The sequence below is a fragment of the Helianthus annuus genome, chromosome 3 (genome assembly GCF_002127325.2).
Source record: "Helianthus annuus cultivar XRQ/B chromosome 3, HanXRQr2.0-SUNRISE, whole genome shotgun sequence".
NCBI lineage: Eukaryota > Viridiplantae > Streptophyta > Magnoliopsida > Asterales > Asteraceae > Helianthus > Helianthus annuus.
Window position 1 is genome coordinate 41939236 of NC_035435.2, and position 23268 is coordinate 41962503.

Below are 23268 nucleotides of genomic sequence, written 5' to 3' on the forward strand. Positions count from 1 at the left end.
CTAGAGCTAACAAAACCTTAGGCCCATTGGGTATTCCACTAAGTTATTTGCATTGCTTAATATCTAACTACCTCCAAGGGGGTTTAAGCCTTAAATGGAAGCTCGATTCGAACTTGAAACCTCCACTAGAGGGACTCAGGTGCTTACCGCTACATATAATTGTTTAATTTGCCATATAATCTGTGAAGCAATCTGGAACATATGAAGCAGTCTCTGGAAATTATAGTTTAACAGGCTACAACAAGCATATTTCTGAAGCTAATGGATATTTAGTGAAAAATGCAATTATTAGCAGTGTTCAGTTATGAGATACATGAGTAGCAATGTGGCACCATTCATCTAGGGGTGTAAACGAGCCAAGCCACCTATGAGCTACTTGAGATCGGCTCACTAAAAGCTCGAATCGAGCCGGGATTTAACGAGCTTGAGCCTAGAAATAAGTCCGTTTAATATGTGAGCTCGAATAGGCTCGATAGCCTAAACGAGCCTATTATTTATGTAGTTTTTATCTCATATATATTTACCTAAATGATACTTATTATTATTATTATTATTATTATTATTATTATTATTATTATTATTATTATTATTATTATTATTATTATTATTATTATTATTATTATTATTATTATTATTATTATACTTAAAATTATGACAAAATAATTAAATAATACAAATAAGTAAAATTTGCGCAGATAAATTAATAAATAATAAACGATGTTAGATCGAGCTTGAAAAATTTACTAACAAGCCGAGCTCGAGGATTAGAAATAGAGCTAGAAACGAGTTGGGCTCGAGCTCTACAAATTACACAAGCCGAGCTTGAGCTTAGGCAATCTGAGGCTCGGCTTGGCTCGTTTACACCAATACATTCATCTTTCTAACAATCATGAAAACGGAAGTGTACGCTAAACTCCCCTGCTAAAATACTGTCAACGCGGGAAAATTCTAGCAACTTTCACCATCTAACAAATGTCGGTAACAAAGAACACTGCAGGCAGCCAATAATACGCCGGTCCCAAAACTAGCCACTGCAGTAATCAACCCCTTCACTATTTTATCGCCGGCAGCAACTTGTTCATTCGTTTCAGTTGAAAACAATGAAGAAATCACCACAAATTGCAACTTTTATAAAGTGCGCATTGGTGTGCATTATTCAATATATCAGCCGATGACCCATTTCTACGAAAGCAGATGATATGAATCTTTAACACTAGCAGATTGACACCACATATAAAGAATTGCAATATAATCAATAAGAATGCATATAATATTATAATCTGCAAGTCTTATGTATTTATTCGTATAATGCAGTGAGCTCGTGTAAATGGGTTCTTTGAATAACAAGATTTTGGAAAAACTCTTTTTTTTAACGGCCAAAGAATCCTTCAAATGGGCTACTAGCGAAACTCACCACATTGGGATACACTCGCCTCCGAACCAGAGAAAACCCTCACCTAGGGCCGAAGCCCGTGAACACTCGCCCGAAGGCACGACAGTGCGGTGAGGTAAAACTTAGGTGCCGCAGAAAATATGGGGTGGGTAGAAATCGAACTTGGGTCCCTTAGAAGTTAGAACACCAAGACTGTCCCTTACCACTCCACCACCACCTCATTAGTGAAAAAAAAAACTCCTTAACTAAATAAACGAATAAAATAAATGAATATTTTTTATTATTTTGAACGGTGGGAATAAAAGCTCTTTTTTATTAATAAACCTTTAGAAAAAAAAAAAAAATAGACCGATCAAAAGTTTGAATGAATGAATAACTTCAGACTTTATCAGACTCATGGCTGTTATCACACTCACGCCTGTTATTACATGAAGTAATTTTGGTGGTTTTGTTTTTAAATAGGACGATTTCATAGTCTTCTAAGCAATGTTTCAGAACGGGACCGGATGTCAAACCGGTCTTCTTACCGGTTCAATGGTCCGACTGGTCGGACCGGACGAAAGAACCAGAAGGTATCGTAAATATTACAAAAATTAATAGGGTTAAATTTGAAAAATATATAAAAAAAACTGGTCCAATCCTTCCAACTCATTCTATTTACTAATTTAGATTATAGTATTGTTGTAATAGTGTTACTATTTGTACATATTTTAGAGACAAGACGTTTGTTGTAAATCCTACTAGACTCTACCCATTTTGATAAAAGTACTTAAAAGTTGACTCATTTCAACCTAAATATGTTTAGATAAACCAACCGGCACATCTTGCACATATAAGCCCATGAATAATTTTCCATGAAACTTTCTTAAAACATAAAATAGATCACATGATCATCTCAAAATACTTGGCAAGGCTTGACAAAATAATTAGTAGACTCGGTACATCCCTATGCATGTATATATGTATGGAATATTATGAAGGCGTCACACGACATCTATTCATAAGGAAGCCATATTGAAAATGTTTGAATGATAAGTTGAACAACTTTCCCTATTGGTTTCAAGATATGAGAAGTTATATTGTTACACCATGTTCACATGAGAGTGAATAATTTGCCGATAAACTTTCAAGTAATATTATATGATCATCCTAAAGAGCTTGGCATGTCTCAACAAAATAATCTAGAATGAGTCCATATATCCCTATGCACGTATTTGAAAATAAAAATCAGATTATGATCACACGGTATTTTTATGGATTTATCTGGTCAAGTCAATGACATAGACGGGGATCATGTTGAATATGCTTGGATGATAAGGTTTGAACAAGTTTTCCTTGTTTTCTAGTTGTGAGAAGTGACATTTTGTCGTACCATTTTCACATGTATCCATATTTTATAAGTAAACATGAATACTTCTCAACAAGCGTTCTTAAAATGTTGAATATGTTAAGAGACCATCCAGAGTACTTGGCAAGGTTTAAAATAAAAAATTAGTAAGATACCATTCGTCCCTAAACATGTATTAGTACCATTTTGTCTAAAGACATCGCACAATTTTCCTATCAATTTGTCGGGTCAAGTCGATGTGTCAATGACGTTGGAAGGAATCATATATTGACTATAAGCCTAAGGTTTGAACAAGTTTTCCACATTTGAGTAGTTACCTTCTTGTTGTGTTATCTTGTCTCCAATTGGCTTCATGTCATCATGTTGTTGTGGCTTAATAGATTAACTTTTTCCTTTGTATTATATTGTTGTTTCATGGCATTTTGATGTTTTCACACTCTATGCTTGACCAAATCTAACCCAAAGAGTGTTTCTTGTTGACCGCGTCATCCATCTTTTCTTAAACCCGAATTTATATTCACATACATTCAAAATGGACTAAATAAAGTTGGTGTGACCTAAATAAAAAAGATGTATGATAATTGGACCTACAAATATCGTTTTAAAATAAGAAAACAAGAATATGATTGTAAATGTTATCTACCGAAAGAAAACACATTCAAAGGAAACAAAAATCGTATATTCGTGGGGCAAAGAATGATGCAAATAATTATTATGTAAACATGTTCTTTGTATTTAAAATGATATAAAGATTTGTAGAATCATTGTTCTTGGTTAGAAATGAATTAGAACTAATTCAGTTCATCTACTTCTATTCATATTTGGGGATAAAAGAAACGTCTATACTCGCCCACAAAAAATAATTTTTTATTTTTGTACATGCTAGTGGAATTCGTCTGTGCGTTGCGTCGAGATATGCTCAAAAGGACATCGATCATAAAAACGAATGAAGGTATCGGTTCTGATAATAACGATATGGTATCGATGTTGTTCGATAGTAATTGGTTCAGCCGTTCCGACACTCGCTATAACTTACGATACCGAATATATTACTCTATATAGAATACAACTCCGTTTTTAACAAAATTTACAACGTAATGTTGAGAAAAAAAAATCAACTACAACTGCGTAAAGATAGTCAACGAACACAAGTTATTAAGGAAACAACATACTGAATTAAAAGAGTTAAATGCCCGGATAGTCCCTGTGGTTTGGTCTTTTTTCACCTTTAGTCCCCAACTTTCTAAAATTACAGCTATAGTCCCCAATTTTTCAATTTTCGTTCCCGGATAGTCCCTAAGCCTAACATCAGTTAGTTTTTGGTGTTAAGTGGATGTGAAATGACCTAAATACCCTTACTTGTTAAATTAATAAATAACAATTTAAAAGAAATATAAATAATACTTAAAAATGATGTGGGAGCCACCACCCACCCCACCCTCATCATCTTCTCCAATCTTTACCACCTCCACCTTCCACCACCACCACCACCATCCCACCCTGCTGGAGGTGGTATGGTATACAGTTTTTCTTTGCTTTCAGCTTTTAAGATTTGCTAGAACATTACATGGTTTCTAGTATAGATAAGAAGAAGAAAAAGTTAGTTCATGGCCGTATTATGGTGGCGTGTTGGTGCATTTGGCGAGCGAGAAATGATAAAGTGTTTGGTAATAGAAGATGCGATGCTGGAGAGATTATGGGTTCTATTAAATCGTTGGGGTATCTTTGGGCTATACATAAGGGTAAATTCGGAGCTCTTAGTTGGGCTGAAGGGTGTAATTCTTCTCTGTACATAATGGGTTTGTAATTGTGGTTTGTCCTCTTTTGAGGTGTGGTTGCTGCTGTTGGTTTTTGCAGGGTGTTTTGCTGTGAATAAAAGTTAGCTTCAAAAAAAAAAAAAAACAAACAAAGGAAAACAATGAATCATTTATATCAACTTTACAACATGTGGTTTGACTTTAGTGTGCATTCATCAGGGCAATTATTAATCCACACATCAACATCATGAAACCGAACATCCATAATTATATTATATTATACATATATTAAAATTAAAAATGAATGAATAGTAACTACTCAATATTGTTATTGTATATATACATGTTTTATTTCATAATTTCATATCTTTGGGCATTTGGTAAAGTGGTTGGTATACTTCTTTTAATAAGAAAGGCGCCGGTTCGAGCCCTCTTTTTCACTTCCCTTTTTTTAGAAGGTGCTTCATCTTCTTGGCCGATGGTTTTCACAAAACCATTTACACACCCCCACATAAAATCCCAAACCATCCATCTGCCCTTCATTTTACGCTTAGATAATAACCCTAGAGAGGGGTAAGAGAGGAAGAGATATGTAGATGTCTAGAGATAGAAAGAGAGTATGGGAGAGAGAATCGTGATGGAGTGGTAGCTGCCCACCGCCACCGTTGGCGGCTCCACCTGATTCCGACGTGTCAACGACCCAAACCGACGGAACAATGGCTGAGCGTTTAAGAGAGAGAGAGAGAGAGGTTGTGTGGACAATGGCCTTGACGACGGTTAGCATTCCAACAAAATCAGACCAGATTCTGGTAAGATCCGAACCCATTTGTGTTAGGGGAGGATTTCTCAATGACTTGTGATCCTTAATTACTGTTGGGTTTGGTGATCCTCACTTCTGTTTCTGTTAGTGATCCTCAGAAGTGCTTCAGGATCAGGATCATGGATCATCCTAAGGATCCTTATACTAACGATTGTCTACTTTGAATATGGTATTGTTGTGCAGGAGTACCAACTTGGACTTGGTCTTGGCGACATTCCTGGGGCATATTCCATGTTTATTCCACACGTGCTTAGCTGAAAGTGGACGTTATGGAGTCGTGGAGGACTTGCACCATTTGCGGAATGTTAGTTAGTGTAGATATTTTCCATTTTTAAAAGGGGTAGCGAGCTAATTAGAAAACACTTGGCTATTTTTGGCTACACACACACTCGTGCAACTGCTCTCACCAGCTCTCTGCAATTCACTTGGCGATTACACACATTTTTGCACAATACACTATAGTGATCCTTGTACTTAGCTCGCTATCATCCAAAGTTGTAATACATTCATTGTTTAATTTGAGTTGGTGATCGGTAGTTTCCATCACCCGAGGTTTTTTATGCCGGAGATCATTCATTGATCAAGGGCTTTTTCCTCGTATAAATCTTTGTGTCACTTATTCATTTCATTTCTGAGTGATCCTTATTGTTGTTCATCAATTCAAGCATCATACCTCACTACAGAAAGTTTGGTTACATTGTCTTGGCTTGATTTTTGACCAAAACAGTTTGGCGCCCACCGTGGGGCAATTGGTGCTTCATTCCTAAGAAATTCTTCTCTTTGTGATCATTTTGGTTCATTGCATCCAAGCAGATGGCTTCATCATCAAAGAACACTTCCAGTGCGATGTCTGCAGTCAATTCATCTCAGGGCATTCCACCTTTGCCTCCACCACCTTCTGGATCTCAGAAAAATGCCGAGAAGAAACCAACTCCCATTTTCTCAAAACCTCCAACTTCTTCTGCTTCTTATACTCCTACTACTAGTGACTTGTTTACTTTAATTTTGCAGATGAAGGAGCATATACAGCAGCAGGATAAGACCAATGAAAGGATTCTTAGAGAAATTGGAGATATCAAGAAACAGAAGAGATCGGCAGAGGATCATTCCCCATGTGATGCCCGGATCTTTGAATTTCGATACTCCGGTTATGACTTCTCAGCCTTCAGTAGTTCCAGACGTTCAATACGTGGGAGGACCAAAAGGAGTGCACTACGGATCATCAGCAATGACTCAGGCATCGGGATCATACTTCCAACCAGCAGGATCCCTCCCTCAACATATAGGATCCTTCGCTAGCTCAGGAGGATACTTGGGAGCGCAGCAGATACAAGGGTTCTGGCCGTTTCAAGGATCCTCGCAGGTTCAAGGATCCTCGCAGGTTCAAGGAGCCTCTCAAGTCTATGGATCCTCACAGGTTCAAGGATCCTCGCAGGTTCAAGGATCCTCGCAGGTTCAAGGATCCTCTCAAGTCTATGGATCCTCTCATGTTCAAGGATCCTCTCAGGTTCAAGGATCCTCTCAGCTTCAAGGATCCTCTAAGGTCCAAGGATCCTCTCATGTTCAAGGATCCTCTCAGTTTCATGGATCCTTCCAGATTCCGGGATCCTTAAGAAGTTTGCAACCAGGGAATTCAGATATCCATCAGGGAGATTTCATTCCAATGCAGACCATTGCTTCAGCTGGTCCTTCAATTATTTCCGAGTCTCAACAATATGGATTCACATCCGGTGTTCCTAATTTGAACCCAATGGGAGGTAACACTTTCAATAATTCTTATACCACTAACCATGGCCTTATGCAGGATACAGGTATCAATCATGCTATGGCTAGAGAATTGCAAAAGTTGAAGGATATGATATCAAGTGTTCTAGGAGTGGTCAAGCCTATCCCGGAGATTGCAGATGGGAGCCATAAGATATCTCGTTTTGCACCACCCATCTGTGATGCTGAGATACCCAAGAGGTTCCACGTGCCAACCATGAAGTTATATGATGGCTCAACGGATCCTGAAGAACATATAGCACAATACATGGAGAGGATGGAGATCAACCCCATCCCAGAAAGGTTAAAGGAAGCATGTCTGTGCAAGGGATTTGGATCCACCCTTACTGGATCGGCTCTTAAATGGCTGCTAAGTCTTCCCCCTTACTCTATTACCTCGTTTGCTAATCTAGTTAACCTGTTTAATAATTAGTTTTCTTGTAGTAGAAAATTTGAGCGTTTAACTAGTGATTTATATAGGATAACCCAAGGTCATAATGAATCATTAAGAGATTATATCACTAAGTTTAGTAAAGAATCCTTAGATATCCCTAACCTAGATATAGCAACGGCTGTTGAAGCCTTTAAAATGGCATTGCTTAGGGATTCATTATTCTATGATGATCTTGTTATGACACCTTGAAGGAACCTAGATGAGGTAAGGACCCGGGCACTTAGGTTCATTCGGCTAGAGGATGACAAGAGGATCCAGGAGAGGTTAGCAGGATCCTCAAAGCAAGAGAAGCAAGGATCCTCATTCAAGAACAACAAGTTCAGATCCTATAACAAGTCTGATAACCAGAATGTGCATGCTGTAGAACAGGAAGAGGATGATGAGGATTATCCTCCAATTTCTGAATACTGTTTTTCTGTTGATAACAACGAACTAATCCTTGCGATGCAGAATCTAGGTGATAAAGCCAGGTGACCGAGAAAAAAATGACAAACCAGTTGCAACTAAAGATAAATCAAAATGGTGTGCATACCACGAAGATTTTGGTCACCTCACAGAAGAGTGTATCGCATTGAGAAAAGAAATTGGATACTTGTTGAGCAAGGGACACTTGAAAGAATTATTGGGGAGAAAGAAGTCAAGAACTCAGGATCCTGAAAGGATCCCAGAGAAAGCTCCAGCCCCTCCAGCAGATGCACAAGTTATAAACTTCATATCTGGAGGATCAGACATTTGTGGAACATCCTTTTCTACAGCTATAAGACATGCAAAGGAAACCAAGATGGATAATGGAGATAGACCCATTCAAACGTCCAGTGTCACCAAAGGAAAAATCATTACTTTTGATTAGGACGATCGTGTTGACATTCAGGATCCTCATCACGATGGTTTGGTTATTACTCTTTTTATTTCTAACCATTTTGTTCGCAGGATCCTTATAGAAGGAGGAAGCTCTGTGAATATCATCCAGCTTGATGTTCTTAAAAATATGAATATTCCTGAATCCGATATCATACCAAGATCCTCTGTGCTCGTGGGATTCAGTGGCGAGACTAAGAATACTCTGGGGGACATCAAACTCCCAATCTACGTTGAAGGGTTACATACTTACCAAAATTTTATGTTATTGATTGTTTATCTTGTTGTAATGTTATCCTTGGCAGGCCTTGGATACACGACATGAAGGCAGTCCCATCCACTTATCATCAATTTGTGAAGCTTCCTAGCCCATGGGGAATAGTGAAAATTGATAGTGATCAACAGGAGGCTAAGAACTGCTACACCTCATCAATGAAACCAACCTCAAAGTCAAGGGAGCAATAGCAATCAAAGCAACCTCCGAGAGATGTCTTGGAGGCAAGAGAGCAGGATATAGTAGAAATCCTTATGGATCCTCATGATCCTGAGTCTAAAATCTACACAGGATCAGGGATCCTTGGCGAAATGAAAGAAGGCCTGATATCCTTCCTTAAAAGGAGGAAAACTACCTTTGCATGGAAACACGAAGACATGACAGGTATATCTAAAGATATAATAACTCACAAACTTGGCATTGACAGGTCGTTCAAACCAATCCATCAAAAGAGGAGAAAGTTTGCACAAGAAAGAAATGCCATTATCCAGGAAGATGTAGAAAAATTACTCCGAGCAGGTATGATTAGAGAGGTCAAGTATCCAAGATGGTTGGCCAATGTGGTTGTTGTTCAAAAGAAAAACGGAAAGTGGAGGGTATGTGTCGATTTCACTGATTTAAATAAGGCATGTCCCAAGGATCCTTTCTCATTACCCCACATTGACTCCATGGTGGATGCAACCGCAGGTCATGAACTATTAACTTTTATGGATGCTTCATCTGGATTTCAGCAAATTCAGATGGAACCATCTGATCAAGAGGATACAGCCTTTATGACTCCAACTGGTGTATGCTGTTATATTGCTATGCTGTTTGGACTAAGAAATGCAGGTGCAACTTATCAAAGGCTAGTGAATATGATGTTCAAGGATCAGATTGGACACACTATGGAAGTTTATATAGACGACATGGTGGTGAAATCCAAAAAGGCTGAGGATCACCTGAGAGACTTGGAGGAAGCATTCAATATCCTTGACAAATATAATATGAAACTTAATCCTTCAAAGTGTCACTTTGATGTTAAAGCAGGTAAATTCTTAGGGTATATGGTGACAAAGAGGGGCATTGAAGCCAGTCCAGAGCAAATCAAAGCTATAATAAACATCAAATCCCCTGCCAACGCTAAGGATGTTCAGAGGCTAACAGGCAGGATTGCAGCTTTAAACAGATTCATATCCAAATCCTCAGAGAAATGTAAAGAGATCTATGATATCTTGAGGAAGAACAAAAAGTTTGATTGGACTGAGAAGCATGAAAATGCCCTCAAAGCTCTTAAGGATTACCTGTCCTCGGCTCCTGCCTTGATGAAACCAGAAAAAGGAGATGTGTTATCCTTATATCTAGCGGTATCCTCAAAAGCAGTAAGTGCGGTCCTTGTCAAGGATCACCAAGGTACACAACATCCTGTCTATTATGTAAGTAAGAGTTTACTTGATGCTGAATCCAGGTATTCACACTTAGAAAAACTTATACTTGCTTTAATCATGGCATCTACTAAATTGAGACATTATTTTGAAACTCATGCCATTATTGTTAAAACTAATTTCTAATTAAGAACGTTCTCAGGAAACCTGAAATGTCAGGAAGGATGGCTAAGTGGGCAGTGAAGCTTAGTGCTTATGATATAAGATATGAGCCTAGGACAGCCATTAAATCCCAAGCTTTAGCTGACTTTGTGGCAGATTTCAGTAGTGATTTGCAAAAGGAAGCCGAATTAGAAGTCCAACAACTAGAGGAGACTAAGGATCATTGGATACTCTATACAGATGGATCCTCTATACAGATGGATCCTCTAATGTCAAAGGAACAGGGCTTGGAATACTACTAAAATCTCCACAGGGGGACATAATACCCCACTCTATAGCTTGTGAGTTCCAAACTACTAACAATGAGGCTGAATATGAAGCCTTGATAGCTGGTTTGCAAATTGCTAAGCATATGAGGATCAGGTATCTTGAGGTACACGTAGATTCATTATTAATCACTAATCACTTTAATGGATCCTATGCTGTTAAAGGTGAAAAGCTAACCAAATATTTGGAGATAGTCAAAGAATTGGCACTCTCTTTTGTTTCCTTTAGTTTGACACAGGTACCAAGGGAGGAAAATACAGAAGCTGATGCATTGGCTAATCTAGGATCATCTTTGAAGATCCCAGAGGATATAAGTATCCCCATTATCCATATCCTAACCACTGCCATCGAGGATCATGTGGCTATGGAGATAGGAGAGGATTCTGCAATCATCCCTAGTGATGATACTCAATCTCATTCAGGATCATGGATTCTCCCAATCATGAGATACATACAACATGGAGAGATTCCTACAGGAGAAAACCCTAGGGCTTTCAAAATTAAGGTATCCCAATTCACAATATTAAATAATATGTTGTATAAACGATCTCTTGCAGGACCATACTTAAGATGCATTGAGGATCCTGAAATCCAAGAAGTTCTAAAAGACTTCCACGAAGGAGATTGTGGAAATCACACTGGGGGCAGGGCATTATTCTCAAGGATCCTGAGGACAGGATACTATTGGCCAACTATGAAGAAAGACGTTGTGGACTATGCTAAGAAATGTGATCCTTGTCAGAGACACAACAATATCCTTCATCAACCGGCTGAATTCTTGCATCCTATATCCTCCTCTTGGCTATTTATGAGATGGGGTATGGATATAGTTGGTAAGCTTCCTAAGGCACCTGGTGGAAAAGTGTTCATGCTTGCTATGACTGATTACTTCTCCAAGTGGATAGAAGCCGAAGCCTTTGCTCAAGTCAGAGAAAAGGAAGTTATATCCTTCATTAAAAGAAATATTATTACTAGATTCGGTATCCCTTCTGAGATTATCTGTGATAATGGATCCCAATTTATTAGGAATAGAACTGCTAACTTTTGTGACAGCTGGGGGATTAAGATGATAACATCAACACCAGTCCACCCACAAGCTAATGGTCAGGCAGAATCATCCAACAAGATCATCATCAAAAACTTGAAAAAGAAACTTGGATCCAAGAAAGGAAAATGGGCAGAAGAACTACCTTATGTATTATGGGCTGATAGGACAACTCCTAAGAATGCTACAGGCCAAACTCCATTTTCTTTGGTATTTGGGGCAGAATCAGTGATCCCTATAGCAATGGTGGTTCCAACTGCAAGAACAAGTATTCGTGATCCTGAAGAAAATGATGAGAACTTGGTTCAAGACCTGGATATTATAGAAGAAATCAGGGATTTAGCAAGGATAAGGATGGCCAGTTATCAGCAAAGGATGGCTGGAGCCTACAACAAAAATGTCAGGATCAGGAAGTTTCAAGTTGGTGATATGGTACTAAGGAAAGCATTTCAGAATACCACCAATCCTGCTGATGGGAAGTTGGCTCCAAAGTGGGAAGGCCCTTACTTGATTGAAGCTGAGGCAGGAAAGGGGGCATATCTATTGCTAACAATGGAAGGTGATTTTCTACCTAGAGCCTGGAATGCTGTCCATTTGAAGAAGTACTTCATGTGACAAGGATCCGTGATCCTCACATGATAAGTATCCTTGAAGGATCCTCAGAGCATAGATGATCCTTATTTTGGTAACATTCTAATCTCAAACTATTTCATTCTTTTATTTTCTCATATAAGGATAGGGATCCTGCATCCTTTATCCACCTTTCACTTGATTCTGAGTTTTGAAGGTTCATGTATCCTTAGCAAAGGGTTGGTTATCCACATAAGCAACCAATTATTTGGGCTTGACCCCAGTTATTTGGGCTTGACCCCAGTTTCGCCAGTAGCGCACGATGATCCTGGTATAGTTCATGGCAATGGGACCAGTACTCGCTTTAGGGGCTGACAATTCCATTGTACTGGCTATACCTAGGATCCTACGTATAATGGTAGACGTACCATACATCCGTTCCTAAGGTTTCTAACGTTTTCACGTTAGCTAAGGTTTTGACATTTTCATGTCACTAAGTTTGGATAGTCGCCAGTGAGGGCCATACTCCAGTTTACATACGATCCTTGGGCTTGTCCCCAGTTATCCTTGGGCTTCTCCTCAGTTATCCTTGGGCTTGTACCCAGTTATCTTTGGGCTTGTCCCTAGTTGCTAACTTTTATCTTATATTGGCTTAGTCCCAAGTTGTATCCTATTTCAGGTTTTTGAAGCCAAACGTTCAAGGATCCTTGATCCTTACCTTCTCTTAAGGTTTGTATTTTGGGTTATCCTGATTATAAATGTTGAAGGATAGGATCCTAACTTGGATTCTCAGGTATGATCCTTAACTATTTTGATTTTATTCATTATTTATTTGAATAACCCTTATCCTTTGACAACTGAACTTATGATTCTTAAACTAAATTACTTTTCAGAACTTATCGATTATGGGATATGTGATCCTTGATCATATCCTAAACTTTTTGGGGATATATTTTTTAAATTTTTTTCAAGCTTGATAAGTTTGAACAAAATGAACATTACAACAGTTGGAAAATAAAATGTAAACAAGGATAACATCACAGGATAAGTCAAAAGTTAAAGTTTTATTTATTAACAAAATATTTAACCCTTTTGAGGTTGTCAAAATTGCCAACCCACGTTTCTACCAGCAAAACGTGGCCCGTCCACATGGGTTGGCAAAGGGTGTCTGTTGTTCATGCGGTTATAGCAAGTGCAGGAAATAAAAGTCGGCAGGATCACAATGGCTTCATCCCCCAAACAGAGGATCCCTCCACCATTTGTAATCCTACCTATTGTCCAAAGGATCCTTGATCCTTAAACCTAAAACTATTGTTCAGAGTACAGACCATCATTGTTTAAAACATCACAACCAAAAAACTACTACCAAATTTAAAAAAAATAGGCTCCGGCTATGTCTAGAAGTGTCCTTCATCGCCCATTCATGCAGCCTACACCTTCGCTGCCTCATCATCCCCTCCAGCTCCGGTATCCTTCGCCTGATCCTTGCTACTGCTACCAGCTTCGATTGCCAGAACCTCGTCAGCCTCATCTTCATCATCCTCCAACTCAGCCAGCCTAGCCTTCCAGCCCTCCATGTCCCAGCTGCTCCTATCAAAGGCAGGATCCTGAGCTTCTTGAGCCATCTGTATCTTGGTCTTATACATAGCAATGGCAGCGGAGACTTTAGCATCCTGGGTGATCTCGTGCTTCTCATAATCAGCATTAATCTGAACCTTGGCCGTCTCAGTTTTGGCATTTTGGAGGTCTTTTTGGAGGTCAACAATTTTGAGATCCTTGAGCGTCACAACTTGCTGGAGGTCTGCATACTTCTTGTCCAGCTCTTCAACATTCCCCACATAGTCTTCAATCTCAGCAAATTTCTACAAAGAAGACAATGCAAAGATTAGAGTCAGGTGATCCTCAAGTGGATAGGATAACTAAACTAAGTCAGTGATCCTTACATTGTTAAAGTACTCGAGGAATTGATGGCGGATCAGGGGTAAGCCTTGAAGGTTGTCAGCTTCAGAGCTCTTTCTTTTCTTGCCACCCCTTCCCTTTGAAGTGGTAGCCTTGGTGATTACGACGGAGGGGCTAGAAGCGGACTTCTTCTTTGAGGATCTGACGTTGTCAAGATCAGTCACACTGAACTTGGAAGCAGACTTTGAGGATTTACCAGCACCTGCACATTCGAAACAGATAAGTATCCTTATCCTATTTCTATTTAACTATTTACTTAAATCCTTAACTATACAAAAAACAGGATACTTACTTGACATAGTGACAGAACCTGAGGATACTTCTTGTGAGTCCTGGGTGTTTGTTTTGAATGATCTTGTTGCAGGATCAAGTCTTCTGAAAGCAGCAAGCCTTTCCTCGGTGGTAGGTGATGGTATAAGGTGTGAAACAGAGACAGCTGTACAACAGAAACAAAAGGGTGTTAGTGATCCTTATACAACAACAAGATTATCTGGTGATCCTTCTCAGGATCCTCTATCCTACCATGGGTAGTCCACTTCCTTGGCAGATCCTTTCCATCTGGGATAGAATCCCTCCTGACAAAGAAGAATCGCCGTTTCCAGTTTGTATCATTCTTTGTGGCTTTAAAAATGGGATGTCCTTCACCGGGTTTTCGCTTGAACAGATATCGGTGGGATCCAAATGTCGTGAGGTCATACATCTCTGCCAATTCCGACATTCCTAAATCAATCCCTTCTTCCTCAATGATCCTTTCAAGGGTATATAAGACCCTCCAGATCATTGGCATAGCTTGAATATAGGAGATGCCGGTAAGGGAGAAGAAAGACTGGGTGAATTCAGGGAAAGGATACGAGTATCCTATTGAGAAAGGAGTGACCGGGAAAGCTACCCAAGTTTCAAAAATGTAATCACTCAGGATGGTGGGATCAAACAGTTTGAAATAGGTGTTCGCCGGAAAGCAATGCCGGATTCTGTCTATTTGTGGATCAGTGAAGCAGCATCTTTCATTCACCAGATCTTTGATGATCCCCTGGCTCTTGAGAGGATTGTCCTTCTTATGATCCTTAGCAGGAGAGGATCTTAACATCATCTTGATTACGAGGAAGGTGAAGAAAGAAGGAGCAGAGAAAGAAAACGTAAAGGAAGAAGAGGAAGAGAAGTACCTGATTGATATTCGGATATGAATTTAAAGGGAGTTTCTCTTGGATTTAAATGCAAATTGATCCCTATCTCTAACTCCTATTTATAATGATGATTTGCAGGATAGTCACTTCAGTGACATCAGGTTTGTAACGGCTAGTCCGTCTTCAACGGCTAGTTATCCGTTAGCTTGTTGCGGATAAGAACAAAATACAACTCGTTTATTTACATGATTACTCCTTATATTTTGGGGGCAATTGTTAGGGGAGGATTACTCAATGACCTGTGATCCTTAATTACTGTTGGGTTTGGTGATCCTCACTTCTGTTTCTGTTAGTGATCCTCAGAAGTGCTTCAGGATCAGGATCATGGATCATCCTAAGGATCCTTATACTAACGATTGTCTACTTTGAATATGGTATTTTTGTGCAGGAGTACCAACTTGGACTTGGTCTTGGCGACATTCCTGGGGCATATTCCATGTTTATTCCACACGTGCTTAGCTGAAAGTGGACGTTATGGAGTCGTGGAGGACTTGCACCATTTGCGGAATGTTAATTAGTATAGATATTTTCCATTTTTAAAAGGGGTAGCGAGCTAATTAGAAAACACTTGGCTATTTTTGGCTACACACACACTCGTGCAACTGCTCTCACCAGCTCTCTGCAATTCACTTGGCGATTACACACATTTTTGCACAATACAATATAGTGATCCTTGTACTTAGCTCGCTATCATCCAAAGTTGTAATACATTCATTGTTTAATTTGAGTTGGTGATCGGTAGTTTCCATCACCCGAGGTTTTTTATGCCGGAGATCATTCATTGATCATGGGCTTTTTCCTCGTATAAATCTTTGTGTCACTTATTCATTTCATTTCTGAGTGATCCTTATTGTTGTTCATCAATTCAAGCATCATACCTCACTACAGAAAGTTTGGTTACATTGTCTTGGCTTGATTTTTGACCAAAACAATTTGCATGTTTCATTCTTTGTTATATCGGTTCAAAATGAGTCTTGTAAGGAGAATCAGTTGAAGATCCGGTGAGCAGACTAAAGTCTGTACGAGAGTTTTTCAAGTGAATCGGCAACTCTCCAGGCCAACTCTACATATAAGGTAAGCCACAAACTACTTCCGGCTACATATGTGAATTTCGGTTATATAATCAGGTCTAAATGTGTAGAAACAATGACGAGGAGTAAGGCATAGTTGGAATTAGGGGCTGGTTAGGTGAATTTTATTTGTGGAAAAATACGTTCTTAGTTTTATTGGATATGGATCACGGATCCTCAGTGTAGCCTGGATCACGGATCCTCAGTTCAGTCTGGATCGAGGATCCTCAGGAGATGGTGCAGGAAGGCTAAGGATCCAGGATCCTCTTTGATATTCTAAACTAACAATTGTTTCCATCATCCTTTAGCTTGTTTTCCAGGTGCATTTCGAAGGAGACTTATTCCAACCGAGATTCCAGGAGAATATGCTCTTTATTATGGCACGTGCATGGAGAACATGACTGTTATGGTGATCGTGGGTGACTAGCACATAATTCGGATAGTTAGTTAGTTAGTTATTTTTCTATTTTTGAATGGGATAATAAGCTATGAGTAGCAAGATAGTTACACACTTTCACACATTCGAACTCAGAGAAACTCATCGGCGATTACACATACAAACACTATAGAAATCATTGTATCAAGCTTGTTATCATCCAAAGTTGTAACCTTTATTGTTCAATATAGTTGATAGTGATAGTTTTCACTATCCGAGGTTTTTTATGCCGGAGATCATGCATTGATCAAGGGCTTTTTCCTTGTATAAATCCTTGTGTTCATCATCAGTTTCATTAAATCATTGTTCATACTTCTGTTCATTTAACCAAGCATCTAACCTTACAAAAATCAGATTTGGTTACATTATCCTTGTGTGATTTTTTACCAAGACAGTTTGGTGTCCACCGTGGGGCAATCGGTGCTTCATTCTTGAAAATTCTGTTTATTTCGTTCATTTCTGTTCATTACCTTCAACCACATCGCTTCTCAAGGGAAAAACACTTGGAGCTCCATGTCATCGATCACCTCATCACAGGGCATTCCACCATTGCCTCATGTTTCTTCTGGATCCCAGAAGAATGCCGAGAATGATGCGAAGAAGACAACCCCGGTTTTCACAAAAGCAACTACTGCTGTTTCTTCTGCTCCTACTAACAATGATCTTTATTCTTTGATTTTGCATATGAAGAATTACATGCAGTAGCAGGATGAAACTAATGGAAGGGTCCTTCCTGAGATTGATGAAATCAAGAAATGGAAGAAATCAGCAGAGGATCACTCTCCATTAGTGCCCAGATCATTGGATTTCACTACTCCAGCAACAACTGTTCAGCATTCTATGGCATCAGGTGTCCAATACCAGGGAGGATCATCAAGTATGTACTATGGATCATCGACAATGACCAGGCTCAAGGATCCTACTTCCAGCCTTCAGGATCCTCTATTCAGCCTCAAGGATCCTCCTTTCAGCATCAAGGATCCTTCTCTAGTTCGGGAGGATACATGGGGACGCTTTCAGTTCAAGGATCCTACCCTCAACATCCAGGATCCTCATCACAGGTTCAAGGATCCTCATCGCAGGTTCAGGGATCCATAGGATATCCTTCAAGACCTTCAGCTCCGATGTATACTAGATCCAATATCTTCCAGGATCAAGGATCCTTAGGGAGCCAACAACCCATAAGTTCAGAGATTCATGTGGGAGACTTCATTCCCATGCAGACTATTGCTTCATCTGGTCCCACGATTATACCGAAATCACGCTAGTTTGGATTCACATCTGGGATCCCAGCCTCGAATCAGTCAAGAGGTAACACCTTCAATACATCTTATAATACTAACCATGGTTTTGTGTAGGAACCAGGGATCAACCAAGCTATGGCAAGGGAGTTGCATACTCGATGATCCTCCATGGTTCTGGACACCTGATGCTGTGGAATGCTGGACGGTTGCAGCCGGAGTATCAAAATTTAATGATCTAGGCACCAATGGAGAGTGATCCTCCATTGATCTCTTCAATTTCTTGATTTCATCAATTTCTCGAAGGATCCTGTCATTAGTTTTGTCCTGCTGCTGCATGTAATCCTTCATCTGCAAAATCAAAGAATAAAGATCGTTGTTAGTAGAACAAGAAATAACAGCAGTGGTTGATTTTGAGAAAACGGGGGTTGTCTTCTTCGCAGCATTCTCAGCATTCTTATGGGATCCAGAAGGGACAGGAGGCAAAGGTGGAATGCCCTGTGAAGAAGTGATCACCGACATGGAGCTTGAAATGTTCTTCGCATGAGAAGCCATGTGGTTGAAGCTAATGAACAGAAATGAATGAAATGAACAAATTTTTTTAAGAATGAAGCACCGATTGCCCCACAGTGGGCGCCAAACTGCTTTGGTCAAAAATCACACAAGGATAATGTAACCAAATCTGATTTTTGTGAGGTTAGATGCTTGGTTAATTGTATAAGTGTATAAACAACAAATGAATGAAATGAATGATGAACACAAGGATTTATACGAGGAAAAAACCCTTGATCAATGAATGATCTCCGGCATAAAAAACCTCGGGTGATGGAAACTACCGATCACCAACTAGATTAAACAAACAAAGTGTACAACTTGGGATGATATCAAGCTTGGTACAAAGATTGCTAGTGTGCAAATGTGTGTAATCGCCAATAAGTTGCCGAGAGAGTTTGAGTGTAGTGTTTGTGTGTTGCTCATAATAATAAATCAAGCTTGTATCCCCTTTAAAATTAGAAACTATCTAGACTAACTAACTATCCGAAAATGATGCTAGCTTCCCCACGATCATCACAACGGTCATGGAGGTCATGCACGTGCAGAAGTACCAAGCATATTCCCCTATAATCTCGGTTGGACCAAGTCTCATTCGAATACACCTGCAAAATAAGTTAAAACATGATGGAAACAATTGTTATTTTAGGATAACAATGAGGATCCTGGATCCTTATCCTTGCAGCATCTCCTGAGGATCCTTAATTCAAACTGAACTGAGGATCCGTGATCCAAGCTACACTTGAGGATCCACGATCCATAAGCTGTAAAATTCTATCCCTAACAAGTAGCACGGCGGAGCATTCTTCACTTAAATTAACTAATTGAAATGTTTTGATTTTCCTTTTGTGAGTGAGGAAGTCTCTCATAAATTTTGAATATTTAGGCATTTTAGTGAGGACTTCCACAAATGGAAGATTGATGTGCAATTGTTTTAGTAAGTTTACGAATTTTGTGAATTACTCATCGGTCTTTTGGCGAAGTAACCAACCGGGGTAGGGCACCGAGGGTTTCTTGGTAGGTTCATGATTTGTCGGAGGAGTTGTTTCTTTTTGGAGTGTTGGTGAGGTCGTGGTTTGAATGGGTGTACTTTTATTGAATGGAGGCAGCGGAGCCTCCTCGGGACCTATGGTACGGTTTCTCAATGTTATGAGATGTACTTGTGCCTTTGGGTTGGTCTCGGTATTGCTGGGTATCGCGCCTTGTGGTCTCTCGGAGAAATTTTGGGCTAGTTGATTTAGTTGTTTTTCAATGTTTTGAATACTAGCTTGTTGATTTCTAAAGCTCGATTCCATTTGTTGGAATCGATCCGAGTCTTTCTTTTCGGTGTCGGAGATGAGGCGTATGATAGTATCTTCTAGCCTCTCTCGTCCCCCTTGTTGTTGTTGAGAGAAATTTTGTGACTCATTTCTTGGTTGTTGAAAGTTTGTTCGTTGGTTTTGGTTTTGTTGACTACTACCATTGTCGGGTTCTCTCCAACCAAGGTTAGGGTGGTTACGCCATCCTTGGTTGTAGGTACCCGTTGGGGGACCCGGCAGCCTAGGTCGATTATCAGTGTAGTTTACCATTTCCGTTTGATTATCCATTTCTTTCATACAACTCCAATTTTCATGTGGCCCACCACACCCTTCGCAAGCCATAGCCGAGGCCGTTTTTGCCATTTCTAACTTTTTTGATTTTCGAAGAGAGGGCCTTGATTTGGGCTTGTAAAAAAGTGTTTTCGTCTACCTTATGGGCGCCCGGGGCAATAGATTTTGTGCCTCGGGGAGTGTGCCATTGAAAATTGTTTTGAGCAATTTCCTCAATTTGATCATAAATTTCATTTGGGCGACGATTACCTAGAAGTCCCCCGGAGCTAGAGTCGAGCGTTTGTCTTGTGTGTGGCAACAACCTACTATAGAAAGTGGATACTTAGTGCCATACTGCAAGACCATGATGAGGGTTTTTTCTTAATAGCTCCTTGAATCTTTCCCAAGTTTCATATAAGGATTCCCCGTCCTCTTGTGAGTATGTATTAATTTCAGTCATTAATTTAGCCGTTTTAGAAGGTTGGAAATACTTATATAGAAACTTTTAGGCTAGTTCATCCCAAGTGTTTACCGAACCACTTGGGAGGGTGTTAAGCCAAGCCTTAGCTCGGTCTTTTAGTGAAAACGGGAACATTCGGAGACGGATGGCGTCGTTTGATGCTCCGTTTATCCGAAAAGTATCACATATTTCCAAAAAGTTGGTAATATGTAAATGGGGATCTTCGTCCGCAAGCCCATCGAAAGTTGCGGAATTTTGGAGCATTTGTATCAAATGCGGCTGAAGCTCGAAGTTGTTGGCATCGACATTCGGTGCATTGATAGCGGCGCCGAGATTACCTACCGTGGGTCGTAGGTAATCCATTAGGGTACTCTGATCCGCCATTGGAAGTGGGTCCCCCGAAACTTTCTCTTGGATTTTAGCTTTAAGTCTTTTTCTTAGAAAGAGTTCGTGTTCGTCTAGAGGTTCTTTTATGTCTTTATTGGAACTGGAGCTCATGCACTGCGTAGGAAGTTCACGTGTTGCGCCTGGGTCCCAAGTCCTGCGATAAAAACAAAAAAGATTGTTGGTCAGAAGTTTCACCATAGCCCCGTGGTCGCTGACCACAGCCCGTGGTCATGGTTACAATGATTGTTTTCTGGATCCCAGTTACTGGAGGGTTTAACACGGCCCCATGCTGCACCACCACGGCCACGTGGTCACCCTTCTGTAACTCAGAAAACAAAAACTGCCAGTAAGGATGTTGGGCACGACCCGTGTCTGACCAGGCACGGCCCCGTGCTGAAGTATGCAGAAGCTGAAAAATCTACAAAAATCCTAAAAAAAACAGAAAAATAAGAAAAAGGATAAGGTCGTTGATTCCTAACTTTCTTAAAATCTTTGTGTCCCCGGCAACGGCGCCCAAAACTTGATGCGTGTTGAGTGCGATATGTTTTTATCAATATTTTAAGCCCATTTTACACATTAGTCAAGTTTTAAATTTATAAAACACGATATTCTACTAACACTAAACACACACATGGGCAAGTGCAGCCATCGTGAGCGTAGTATGGCGTTGGTAAGATACCGAGGTCGTCCAAGTACACAAGAGCTTTTAGTACCGGTTTATCCTCAACGTCTAATCAAACTAAATTTTTTGAGAAAAGATTTTTAAACATGAAAACTAAAAATGCTAAAAAAAAACAGATAGACAAGATGAATCACTTGGATCCGACTCGCCTTTAATGTATCCTTTGATGATTTCCGCACCTTTGCACTATATAAGAGATTATCTTAGTTATACTAGTAGGCCCCTCTTTTGAAGGTGACGTTACCCTCAACCTAGTGGTTTGAGTCAGCAAGGATACAATCTCAAAGGGTTGGAATATTGGAAGATAATTAATTAAGTTATTAATGCGTAAAGTGGTAGGCCCCTCTTTTGAAGGTGGCGTTACCCTCGGATAAGTGGTTTGAGTCAGCAGGGATACAATCCCAAGTAGCCGATTTTATTAATAGTAGTTTACATATGAGGGGATCAAGCCATTCGCACCCCCGCCATCCAATACCAGTGAGTATTGAAGGAGGTCCTAGTAAGCTTAACCCAGGTCCTTGCAGGATCTATACACTGAACAAGGCAAGAACCTTACTAAACCATTCCCTTAACCCCCGACCAGGTAGCCAACATATCTCTATATAGACCGTAGAGATATGAATGGTGAAAATCTTTTACTTTGTATAGACAGTAAAGTAATACCAAGACACCACGGACAAATGATAAAGAAGTTTCACCTTCAACATAAGAAACTAGTTATTAAAGTCATTAATACAAAATCAAATAAAAAGTGCGAAAAGATTAAAAATCAAAAGTAATACATTAAATGCTTGTCTTCACCAAGTGATGTAAGAGACTTAGCCAAACATGGCCTTTGATTGATAAGAACTCTTACTATCAATCTTGGATACCGAGACTACTATACACAATCTAAGGTGGATGATGGATGATGGTGGTGGTGGTGGTGGTGGATGTGGGTGTTGTAGTGGTGGTGGAGTGGTGGCAAAGTCGGAGATAGGTGTTTTGCCAAGGGATGCCTTTGAAGTGAGCCAAGCACCCCTATTTATAGCCTGAACAGAAGCCCGACCATGGCCTCGTGTCCGCTGGACACGCCCCCGTGGCCGTCTCCTTTCTCTTCCTTCATTTATTGCAATTGTCTGCATTAGGCTCCACACGGCCCCGTGTTCGCTGGGCACGGCCCCGTGTGCAGAAGCGTATTTGTACTGTTTTGGTCAAAAATTACCGAAGCAATTTAGTGATCAAATTAGTCAAGTGAGGTAGTGTGCTAAAAATGTGTATCGAAAATATGCTAATTTAGTTGTTTGTAAAAACAGTTTTCAGGATACGGCTCAGGATATCGAGTTGTACCTACAATCAAACAATGAGCAAAAAGGTAAAGAGTGACACGGGATGTACGAGGAAAGCCCTTGATCAATCTAGATCGCCGGCACAAAACCTCGGGAGCTGACAATCGCAGCTGCCTTATTCTTCTTATTACTTCAAATATCAGGATACAGTGTAGGATATGATGCGGATCAACTAAGTGTTACAATGCGATTTGAATACAAGTGTAAGTGTGTTGTGAGTGTTTGCAGCTAGAGAGAAAGAGAGTTCGAGAGATTGTTGTGTCCT

The 23268-nt window shown here is 39.9% G+C and overlaps 1 non-coding gene across 1 annotated transcript; it reads left to right on the forward strand.

The window, feature by feature from the left end:
- Positions 1-20505: 20505 nt before the first annotated feature.
- On the forward strand, positions 20506-20612 carry LOC118490902. The gene has a single exon (XR_004890127.1). It is a non-coding gene; the product is annotated as a small nucleolar RNA R71 (small nucleolar RNA).
- Positions 20613-23268: the final 2656 nt, after the last annotated feature.